Source organism: Ambystoma mexicanum, chromosome 6q (genome assembly GCF_040938575.1).
Source record: "Ambystoma mexicanum isolate Mex_15411 chromosome 6q, UKY_AmexF1_1, whole genome shotgun sequence".
Classification (NCBI taxonomy): Eukaryota; Metazoa; Chordata; class Amphibia; order Caudata; family Ambystomatidae; genus Ambystoma; species Ambystoma mexicanum.
The window spans coordinates 217,644,438-217,656,715 of record NC_090937.1 but is presented as its reverse complement, the minus strand read 5'-3'; positions in this window follow the sequence as shown (position 1 = coordinate 217,656,715).

The following is a 12,278-nucleotide window of genomic DNA, read 5'->3' as shown; positions in this document are numbered from 1 at the left end:
TATTAAAAATATGTCATACTACGTGGCAAATAATAGAAAACCTACTAGGGATCAGGATTGGATTAAAGGGCACATCTAAGTATATTATCTATAGGAACTAGAATTGTAATTGACTGCCCACTGTCAGGTGGACAACATATGTCTACCTCTAAAACATGTAATCTTCAGAAACATTAGATATATGGTTTATCATTGGTTTTCAAACTATAAGGTCCTTCAATATATGGACCACCACAATTGGTTGGCACGCATGTGCCATGTCTGGAACATTCAGTTCACTTAGCAGCACGTACGCCCAGACGCAGGTGCAAGGAGATGGGGCCTAACACTACCTTCCCACCCAATTAGCCCAGCATCTCTCATCACCCAAGCCTTCTGCTATGAAGATTGTCTTTGAACTTGGCCTTGCAAAGTATCCTTGTCTCTGAGAATACATGGGAATTCGGACACTCACTATCGTGTTCTAAGACTCCAAGTTTGAACTCTATTTTCATCCTTAGCTCACGTGACAGGAGACCACAATTTGGTCAATTTTGCAGGTTTTAAATGTCTTAAATGAATTAAACTTTGCACTCTTGGTGTTCTTTCTTTGCACCTTAACAAGAGATGATTCATCCTTGCATGTTCACTCCTTTCCAGAATAGATAGCTGACCTTGGCTGCTTCAGTCTTGACTTCAGGCCAAACAACCTCACCAACCATGCGGCTCCATGATTCAGCTTATTCTTGCTGAGACACAATTTTACCCTTCTCCTTCATGGGTCCTGGTTTACAAAAGCTAATCATGATACTGATGTCCAGCTCCTATACAATGCCAGCATCACCTGCAGTCTAATCACAGAATCCTACCAGTACTGCAACCCCATAAGTTTGCCTGGTACTAAAACTGCATCTTTGCACATTACAAAAAAGCGGACCCCCATTACTGCGACTAAGGGAGGCGTGGGTTTTGGGGGTGTCCCCCGCTCCTCTTAGTCGTGGCAATGGGGGCCAGGGGTTTCGGGTGTGTCCCCAGCGGGGGACACGAAAGTGTAAAAAAAGGACCCTGCAATGCCAGTGCCGACCCACGCAAGGGAAGTCGGCGGGACACTTCCGTGTGTGCCGCCATTAAGGTAAGTGGCCAGGGGGAGTGGGGTTAGGGGATGCGGGCTACAGTGGTCTATCAGATCACTGCGCTATGCCGTAATGGTCGTCATCATTTTCATCGGCGGAATTACAGACGGCGCAGTGATCACATGGATTCTCTATTCACTACATATAGGCAGCTTCTATGATAACTCTACTTGTGTTTCAGCATCTGTACAATTAATGAACGGTTGATTCTCTGCAGCACTTTGTGCACGTGTAATCTTCTTTTTCATATTTAAAAGTTCCCTTGATTCTTTACTTAGTCGTTAGTTTCTGTAGGATCCATACTTCCTCTTCAGCCATTATTCTGAGATGTAGTTCATACTCTCTTATGACGTCACAGGCTTCTTTCTTTGCTTTTTTAAAATGTTCCTTCAGGGAGTTCCTCCCTCAAATTGTCATACCTTCAGAGATAAATCCGATAGGGTTGTCTCAATGGGTATCTTCTTTCGATCATACTGCAAGTGGTTTCAACCCAGCACTCCACCTAAGTCAATGCCTAGCGTGTGATGCCCAGCTGGAACCCTTATTAGATATATTTTTTTTGTTTTGTAACTTTCTTTATTGGTTTTACAACAATGAAATGATAAGACATTACTAGACCGTGCACCGGTCAACGAGACCCCTTATCCCCCCTCCCTCCCTCGGAACGATCCCCGCTTGATGTTTAGCACAGTTTCTTATCAGTTCTAGTGTTTTCCTTATTCGGCACTCATGGCTGCTATTGAGGTATCCAGTTGCTCGTGACAGTTGTGTGTTGGTGGTGGAGACTGTGAAATCGAGTCGTCATCTGCATTTAACAGGTATGCTATGTAGAGGCCCCAGATATCTGGGGGGCGTGCGTGGAGGGGCAGAGTTCGTAAGTAGTTCATTTCGACATCTTGACAGTAGGTGACATCATGGAGCCATTGCTTTAGTTTTGGTGGCGGTCCTCTGCCCCAGTTGCAAGCTATTCGTCTGCGTGCCAGGACCCAAAGTAGGTTCGCCAGTTTTCTGGTACGTTCTGGTAGTTGGTTGGTTAGGCTCAGCATGGTCAGTGTTGGGTCGGGATCTAGTTGCACTCCGATTGTAGCTGAGATTTTCTCTAGGACTGCTGTCCAGAACGCTCCAATTTCGGGGCACGACCATGCCAGGTGGACAAAGTCGGCTTCCGAGTGCCCGCAGCGAGAGCAGGAGGCGGATATTGTCGTCCTCTGGGAGTGTAGTTTTACTGGAGTGTGGTAGACCTGATGGACAAAGTTTAAGTGAATTTGTTTGTACCTTGTGTTTATTGCCACTTTCTTTGTGAGTCGAAGTATGTATGACCAGTCTTCGTCGAGTATCGTAATGTTCAGAGCTCTTTCCGACCTTGTTCAAGCTTTTGAGCAGCAAGTGAGTTTTTCCGTTAGCAGGTCCTTGTAGATATTTGACACCAGGCGGCCATCGCCTTGGGCTTGTATCACTCCGTGGAGCAGTGGCCAAGTCGGTGGTTGGAGTGGGAATGTAGCAAAGATGGTCTGCATGGCGTGACGAGTTCGGTAGTATATGAAGACGTCAAGGGCGTTGTTTCCACCTTTGTCACGGGCTTCTTGAATCGACAGGAACGAGCCATTCGGAAACAGATCGCCCAATGAGTGGATTTGCAGTTTTTTGGTCCAAAGCTGAAACACTTCTTCAGATGTTATAGGTATCCCTGGAATGCTTCTCACCGGAAGGAGGGGAGAATATCTTGTTTGGATTCCATTTCTTTTGGCGATTTTCTTCCAAATCGTGTGCGTTGTGACCATGGTGTTCATTGGCCTTGAAGGTGTCGGTGGTTCCTTGAGTATGACTGCGCGGAGTAGATAGGGTGTTACCAGATCTCTTTCGATTTGCACATGTGGCCGGATGAAGTGTGTCGCAAACCAATGGCTCAGGAACTGGGCTTGCGCTGCCCAGTAGTAGCCTTCTATATCGGGTAGAGCCAATCCGCCTTGCGTTATGGGCAGGATCATAATGCTGTATGCTATTCGGGCAACCTTGCCTGCCCAGACGAGGTCAAGAAGGATGGACTTAATTCGTCATAGGAATTTTTGCGTGAGTAGTAGAGGGATGTTTGTAAAGAGGTAGAGTAATTTGGGGAGGATTACCATTTTCGCTAGGGACACTCTGCCCCAAAGTGTGAGGGGAAGCGTTTTCCATCTGTTCACTTTAGTTTGGATAGTGTTGAGTGTCGTCTCGTAGTTGTCTTGCATGATGTCAGTGTTGGTTCTGGACATAAGGATCCGTAGGTACCGGACCTTCGAGTGTTGCCAGTGGAAGCCAAAGTCGTCCTGGAATTCTTTGGTTGATTCTGTGAGAGGGAAAATTATCGATTTTGCATTATTAATTTTTAGTCCTGAGAAGTTGCCGAATTTGAGGACTGCTCGCATCACTGGATTCAGGTTGTAGTATGGGTCACGAAGGAAGAGTGCTATGTCGTCGGCATAAAGTGAAACCACCAATTTGTGCGGGCCGAAGGCGAGCCCTCTGTGCAGATGGTACAGCCTTAGGTCGGACGCTAGGGGTTCCATGACCAGGGCGAAGAGTGATGCTGATAGCAGGCAGCCCTGTCTGGTCCCACTGCGTAAAAGGATTTCGGAGGAGCTTTTGTTTCCAAGTTTAATTTTAGATGTTGGGTATTTGTAGAGGAGGCCTATCATTTGGATGAATCCTTTGCCGAGGCCCATTCGTTCTAATATTGCAAATAGAAAGGGCCATTCCACAAAATCAAACGTTTTATCGGTGTCGAGAAGCACTGCTACCGCTTGGTTTTCTGGGTTGAGGGCCTCCATTGCTCCAAACATTCTTCTGAGGCCGAATGTTGTGTTTCTGACTGGAACGAATCCTGCTTGGTCTGCCAGAACCATTGCGGGCATGAGTGGCATCAACCTTCTAGTTAGTATTTTTGCAAAAATGTTGTCATCCAAATTTATTAACGATATGGGCCTGTAGGAGGCACAATCTTCCTTGGGTTTACCTGTTTTGTGTAGGAGAATGATATTCGCCGTGTAAAGGGTTGGTGGTAGTTGGTCTTTGGCTATGGCTTCTTCGTAGACCTGGAGTAAGAGCGGGGCTAGAATATCTGCGAAAAATTTGTAAAATTTACCTGTTAGGCCGTCCGGTCCTGGGCTTTGGTGCTCGGTAGTTCTTTGATGACTTCTTGGATCTCTGCCGTAGTGATGGGTGCGTTCAGCGGTTCACGTAACTCGGCGCTCGTCCAGTATAGTTCGGTTGTATTTAGGTATTCTGTTATTTCGGTGGGCTCCCTGGAATAATTGGAGTCGTACAGGTTTTGGTAAAATTTGCGGAATGTTTCCAATATGCCGTCTTCAGAGTACACAAGGGCTCCCGATGTGTCAAGCACCGCCTCGACCGTCGTGGGTTTTCGTTCTGCAGTGATTAGTCTTGCAAGTAGTGCACCGGGTCGTTGCCCTTCGCCATACTGGTGGATTTTGTGGTGGCTTGCTAGGAATTTGGCTTCTCTGTCTGCTAGTGATCTGAAAGTTTCCAAATCTGCCTTGAGTGCAGCTAGCGAACTGGGAGTATTTGTGACTGTTGCTGCTTGTTCGAGTGTTTTGAGTCAATTTTCGCAATTCCTCCCTTAACCTCTTTAGGATTCCATTTTCTTTTGCTAGGCACACTCCTCTGATAAAACATTTCAGCGTCTCCCAGAGTGTTCCTGGCGAAGCCACCGTGCCTTGGTTTGTCTCAAGGAATGTGTTCAGTTCAGAACGTAATTCATCTTGGAGGGCTCTGGGCTTGAATCTCCATTGGGGCCTGGTGAAGTGGCTCCGAGATGTTGTGCACACTAAGGTGACCGCTGAATGGTCTGAGATGGACCTGGGTAGTGTTTGGCAATCGCCCCATTGGAGTCTACTATGAGCCGACACAAAGATGTAATCGAGTCTCGAACTGGATTTGTGAACCCATGAGTAGAAAGTGATGTCCCGGGAGTCACGGTGTTTGCTTCTCCATATGTCGATGAGATCGTGTGCTTTGCATATTTCGGTTATTTGCAAACTCGCCTTGGAGCGGGGGGCGGTTGTCTTGTGTGTTTTGTCTGTGCGTGGATCGAGCGGGGTGTTTAAATCGCCGCCCCATATTATTGTGGCTTCCCTGTTTGATGCAATATGGGTTTGGACCCAGTCGAAATTGTTGGAGCCATCGATGTTGGGGCCATAGGAGTTAATCATGATTATTTCTTCCCCGTCTATGGTGCCGTGGACTAGCAGTGTTCTCACTTCGGAGTCGCTCTGGGTCCGAAATAGCCTGAAGTTTGTTGTTTTGTTGATGAGTATGGCGACTCCTCTTGCGTATGAAGAAAACGAGGCAAAGTATCTGTGGCATCCCCATGTTTTTGCCCAGTGGTTTTCTGGGTTAGGTCACAAATGCGTCTCTTGGATGAGGGCCACATCGACGTTGTGGCGTCGGAGGTAGTGTAACAACTTCCTGGTTTTGGTAGACTGGTTGCTCCCTTTAATGATCCACGTAGCTAGTTTGAATTTGCTTAGAGTTGCTGCGTTGTTTCCGCTGCTCTATTGCTGTTTGGTGATTTTGGGTGCTTAAAGCGGTTTTTCTTGAGTGCCTGTTGATTCGGAAAGGATTTTCGTATATTCGAGGTGGAGGCGTTGGTCCCGGTCGGACTCGGGTAGGACTGGTTTGGCCCGGGTCGGTGCACGTTTTAAACTGTTGGCCCGTTTCTTCTGGGAACTCTTTCCCCAACTTGAGTCCCATCTCCCCTTTTCCCCTCCCTGTCGGGCAACCCCCAACCCGCCCAAAGATGACCCCTCCCTAGATAACTTTGTGAACAGTGCTGTGCATGGGCGCTGGTGCCCTCCAAGAAACACCCATCCCGAGGTGTGTGTAACTGACTTTTGATCATTTTCCGATCCCCCAGGTTGAACTGGATGTAGTGCACTTTTCAGGGCGGATCGCTCCCATTCCTCTCTCTCCTTCGTGGTCTAGGCATTTCGCGTAATGGGCGACATCCAATATTGTCGAGAAAGATGTTGGCTTCTTCTGGTGATGTGAAGAATTGTGTTTTTTCAGCATGGAGGATGTGTAATTTGGCTGGAAAAAGCATTGAGTATTGGATTTGATCCTCTCGGAGGTGACTTTTAACTCCACCGAAGGCTCTGCGGGACGCTTGCACCGCCGGTGAGAAATCAGGGAAGATTTGGATTTTGTCGCAATCAAGTTGAATTTCGCCTTTGTCCCTGGCCAGCCTGAGTATTAAATCGCGGTCTCTGAAATTCAGCAGTTTGGCGATAATAGGGCGAGGTGCCGTTCCTGGTATTGGGCGGTTGGTCGGGATCCTGTGAGCCCTTTCAACCACAAATAGTGGCGAGAAGGTGGTTGCTCCGAAGATGCGAAAACCTCAGTCGAACGCGAGACAGCAAGAGGAGAACTCCTGTCCGCCGTGTTGCACACGGTAAGCGCGATTAACGTTGCAACTCTCTCCTTTGCAATTACGGACTTCACCGGCTCTCAAACTCGTATTCTTTTTGGTTACAGCCAATCTTCTGACGGCTGGATATCTGCTCTGACTCACGTCAGGCAGCTGCTGATATTTACATGTTCCACATGCACCACGCCACACTCCGTGTATTCAAGTTCAGATACCCAGGTAAAATGCTCTCTGCATTCATGTTACTATTTTCCATGGATATCGTTCAGAGCCTTATAGTTTTCTTTTTCTTTTTCTCTATTTTTTTACCCTATTCACTTACTTCTGCACCCTCTTCTGCGACTTCGACTGAATGGTATGTAATTGATATTATAACATGTGTTCTTTTACACTATTGTGTGATGGTTTGTGCACCATTATGAACTGTCTTCTTTATTATTGTTGAATTTATATACCTATACATATGATCGGTAGACCTGCCCTGATGAAGGAATTTGTATTCCGAAATGCATTGGCAATGTGTTGGTCTGATTGAAAAAGCGAATGTGGCGATTCCTTCCTCACTAAGAAGGCATTAGTGATCTCTCATATTCATATGAGACTTATTTTTTTGAGATATTTTTTGTGGATAAAAACATTTTGAAAAACAATCGAATCCTAATATTGCGGTTATTTTTTCAATCAAAAGATAATACATTTTTGTTTACTTTGAAGTATATATATTTTTTCAAAAAAATTTTGGATCACTCATATACCCGGATCGGGTCCTTTGGAGAGCGGCTGTGTGACCCTGTATTTCACTTGGTCTTCTGCCTCACATGTATTTTGAGTTTGGGTGTCTCCAAATTCGTCTCAGCCAGCTCCCTTCTGAATATTTAGATAACATTTTTTGGAACAAACGTATTGCTTTGTTTAAAAATATTTGAAACACATGGACGTATAATCAAGTGGTGCCCACTCATCTTCCTTCCAGGTGCCATTTAACTAACATGGTTGACACTCTGTTTTAATTTTATCGGTTTGTTAGTCTGGGTCCAGAGGACCTTGTTTACACAGTCTATTAGGGGTGACAGCCTTCGTAGGAGGTAATTCCCTAGTAAACAAGGAGTGCCCTCGGGAGTCACAACTATGACCGGGAGCTTCACCTTGTGTCGCCCAATTTTAATGTCCAAATCCGCAGTCCCCTCAATGGGAATTTCCTTCCCGTCAAAGTTCTGAGTTGTCCAGGAAGAAGGGTGAGAGGAATTTGGTAATTCTCCCCCCTTCCTGAATTCAGTTTATCAAAGGCCTTTTTGGACAGAAGGGTAGCTTGGGATCCAGTGTCCACCAGTGCCAAAATTGTACCATGCCCCTGTATTCGGACCGGGGCATAGAATCTTACCTCCTTCTCCGCAAGGTGGCACAGATAATGTACCTTTTTGGGCAACTGGTGGGTTAGTTTTTTAGTTTTGGACACTGATAGAGAAGAGATTTGGGCAGAATTCTGTATGGAGTCTAGGGAATCTGAAAAGAAAAGGTGGCAACTAGATATGGGAGAGGTTTTGGGTTCCCCTGGTTCTGGTGCTGGGCTGCCCCCCCTTTTTGGAGGCACTCACCAGGATGGGTTTGAACCAGGAGATTTTCATGCTGTTGGTTCTGGGGTAGGATGATGGGCGGCGCTAGCTCAGTCCACACATCCACCCAGTCTGGATTTGGATCCTTTGGGACCCATTTTCCCCAGGGAGGAGTTCCCCATTGCTGAAGGAGAAGATCCTTTTCCCAGAATCCTCTGAGGACCCCTCTCCTTCAAATTGGAAGATTTGTACCTCCTCCTCAAAATGGGTCTGTTTGGGTTATTTTTTTCTCCTACTCCCTCTCTGCTCCTTGGGTGGCAGACTTTCAGGGGCAGGAGATTTTGGTTCCGGTTACTGGGTTTCCAGGGGCTTTTTACAAGTGGGGAAGGAAGTTTCCTCCTAGGCTTAACACCCCCCTTCCCCGTGTGCCTCCTCCCTTTGAACCGGTGGGTTGTCAGGGTTCTGCCCCCATCATTGTTCTGGAGCACCAGGTCCAGAGTTTGGGGCATTCTGCGCCGGCATGCTCATCTGAGGGTTCTGTTGAGCCCTCAGCATGCGGCCCAGATCCTGTACCATCTTTTAGACCTGGTGCTCTAGCTGTGACACCCGCTCAGGCTGATAAGGGGTTCTCATTTCTCCCCTGTGCTGATCGCGGGAAGGGTAGCTATCCCTTCTCTGAAAATACCCCGGGTTTGGAAAATGTGGGTACCCCTCCACCCTTGGCCTCCCCTCTCCCGGATTATGTTGTCTGGGCTCAGGAAAGTGGGCAAAGAAGGATGGATTGTTCTGGGGTTGAACGTTTTGTGGGTACCTGGGGAAGAAGTCCCCAGGATTTGGGGAATTTCTGCCCTCCTGGGGGAAGTGAGGAGGGAAGTTCCCTGGGTTAGCTGATGTTTGGTTGGATCCTCCCCCTTGGGCTGGAGGAGTCCACACATAACCCAGGATGGGTCTGTTCCCCTTGTACCGGGGACTTATGTAGTCAGAGGAGTAAAGGAAACCCATTTGTGGGACTACCTCCTCGGCTCCCTGTCTGTGACTGGCCCGAGGGCCTTCTGGGCTTGGGATTGCTCTGATTTTGTGCAGGCGGGTTTTTAGGCCCCCCCCCATCTCCAAATCTAAAATCGGGGCAACCTTCACCTCTGCCACCTTAGCAGCAGGGGTGTTGGTTGTTTTGGGGCTTTTAGCATTATTCTTGTTTTCTATGGGCTTTGCCACCTCATATATTCGTGTGGCCTGTTCAATGACCCAGTCTAGTGATCTATTCTCATGAAAATCTCTCACTAGCTGGGTCATGATGTAGTTTGGTAGAGGGTGGAAAAAAGTATTGACAAATTCTTTGCTGTCTGTGCGCACCCTTCTGGTGGTCTGCGCAAAGGCACGCTTTAATTCCTGCACACATTCTTGTGGGGCCTGATCATCCCCACATTGCAAGTTGTAGGCTGCCTTGCGAGCCTCCTGAGGATTTCTGTGTACAGAAAAATGCTTCAAGATGGCCACCCTATAGGTGGACCATCTAGAATCTGGAGTATTCTGGTGAGAAGGTCCATTTCACATATTGAATACAGCTTTGGCTGTCCTTCAAATGGAAAGTTTCCATCATCTGCTCAAAGAGCTCTAAGTGCTCCCAAACAGAATACTTAGCGTTCTTATGATAGGGCGTGATGACGCTCCTTATCGCCTTGATTTGCTTTAAGGGGTCCTTAAGCAAGGCCCTTTTTTGCCTTATTGGCCTTTTTAGTTCGGGTAACCGTGGTCCATTCCTCCTCTGACTCAGAGGCACTGCTCCCAGAGGTGCCCGTCTGGTCTTCTAGGTTTTCCCGGATTCTGCGGACCTGGGAATGGCTGGCAGAATGTGGGGACCTAGTCTCCTGTGTCCTGCGATGCTCAGAGGAGTCTTCTGATTCCTCCTTGCTCCCAGGATTTGATGGGTAGCCCCCCTCCACTGTCCTAGCTGGGCAGAGGTTTTCAGGATGCCCGTAGTGGGCCGACTCTCATGGAGTTCCCCACTAAATTTCACAGTACTTGGGTACCCATACGCAGATGCTCACCCATCCATTCCTGGGAGGTGTTGGTCTATGAGCCCCATATTTCTGTTTGGATTGAAATCTGCCATCCCCGTGGCCCTTGGCTCATGTGCGCCAGTGGACATGGGGGTGGCAGAGTCCATGGACTGGATGAGGTGAAGGCCTCTGGTACTAGGGTTCCTGAGGTTATGCTCAGGTGTTTCCCTTTCCCAGTGAACCCCATCTCTATCAGCCCCTGCTCCCTGTTGCCATGCAAGAACCTGAGCTTTCTGTTCCTCTATCAAGGCCTTGCTGGTTTCTATCAATCTCTCTTGCATGGCTACCTGTCTGTGGAGCCTGTCATTGTTCTCACATAGAGCCTCATTTTCTCTCTGTGCTTCCTGGGTTGTTTTTGAGTACTGGGCCAGTCTTTGCTGCAGGAGGGTTACCTCCTGAGTCATGTCCATACTGGCCTGGTCCTTCCTTGCTAGAGCCTCTTCCACCCTCCTGGTGTTTTCTAACAATCTTTCATGCCCCTTTTGGAGGTCACCCAGTTCCTGGAGGGCCAGGTCTTTCAGGATTAATTTATTGCTCTCCTCTTTCTCTCTGTCTAAGTGGCTTTGCAGGGTGGCTACCTGCTCTGTTCATGCCCTGTTGAAATGTATCTGTTGCTCCAGCTTTTTCTGGATCTGCAGTAGAGAGTCCAAACTTTCTTGGTACTCCTTCTGCAAGGCCAGAATTCTGGTATCCAGTTCTGCCTTTTCCTGCTGCATGATACCCATGTCCTCTTTTATTTTGGTTATGTACTGCCTACTTTCATTTTCAGACTCTTGGCTCCTCTGTAGCCTCTGCTCAGCAGAGTCCAGATCAATTTGGGCCTTTCCTAATGCCTGCAGTTGCTTACTTGCCAGATCTTGGCCTTCAGCATATTTATCCTGTATGGCTCCAATAGATAGGTATAGATATGCCGCTATCTTGGCAATCTTGTTTTGCTCATCCTTTGCCTTAGGGGCCATATATAGTTCACTCAGGGCCCTATGTAATGGACCCTGATCTTGACATATATATAACCCTGTTGCAGTGATCTGTTCTGTGATTGCCTGCAACCACACATTCTGATCCTGCTCTGTCCATTCACCTCTCACAAATAACTTATGCAATAGGTGTTCTTTAGCCATATTGATCTCTACCAATGTCGCCATTCTGGAAATATTGATTTCCTTCCTGATTTGCAGAAGTTTTCTTTTATTTTTGCAAAACAAACCGTTTCCTTAGAGCGTTCCCTTTTGAGGGATGCTTTTCACAGTGTAACACAGCGTGGTAGCCGAACAGGTATTATGTACCCTGTCCGTTAGCACACTGTATTAAGCTGTCACAAGTGGTATGTCTAATTCAGAAATCCCTCGACGAGCCCCCAATCTGTAAGGGGTTTCAACCCAGCACTCCACCTAAGTCAATGCCTAGCATGTGATGCCCAGCTGGAACCCTTAGTTATATATTTTTATGTCTAAAGTTCTTTTATTTCTGAATGATGTACCCTTATATCACGCCCCTCTCTTTGAATCCCCCCGGTCTCACTGAACCAAGAAGTAGGTTGTTTTGCAAAGTTAAAAGATTTATTTATGAATACGCCATGATCTCAGGCTTCCAACATGTGGGAGATAAGGGAACAGGGTTTCCTGCAGAGGCATGCAGCTGCTCCTCTTCAGTGGTGCTAACATACAATGGTGTACAGCTTCCATCCAATGTATTTGCAAATTATCTGAGTAGTGCTTGTGTAAGACATGAGACCACGACTCTGTATTGTCCAAGACACAATGAGTTGGTGGAGAGATTTAATTGAGTGGTGAAGGGGACATTATAGCTAGCTTTCAAGTTCCGGTTGGATGTTGTGATGATGGTGAGAGATATGGTGTGGGCATACAGAACCACACCTAATTTCTCAACTGGGGTGTCACCATTTTTGTCCCTGATTGGAAGAAAGCCCATCTGTGAGTTGTCTCCAGAGTGGTTTGGCACCTCAGGCCCAGTAAAGGTTAAAAGGTAGGAGGAAAGAGGTGTGTCAGAAGAGGTATACAAGATGGTGTGATGACTAGAAACGCATACACTTGGATCTGCTTCAGGTAGGAGACAAAGTGAGAATAAAGAATCCCATGATGTGGGGGGGGGGGATTTTCCATGTTGCTCA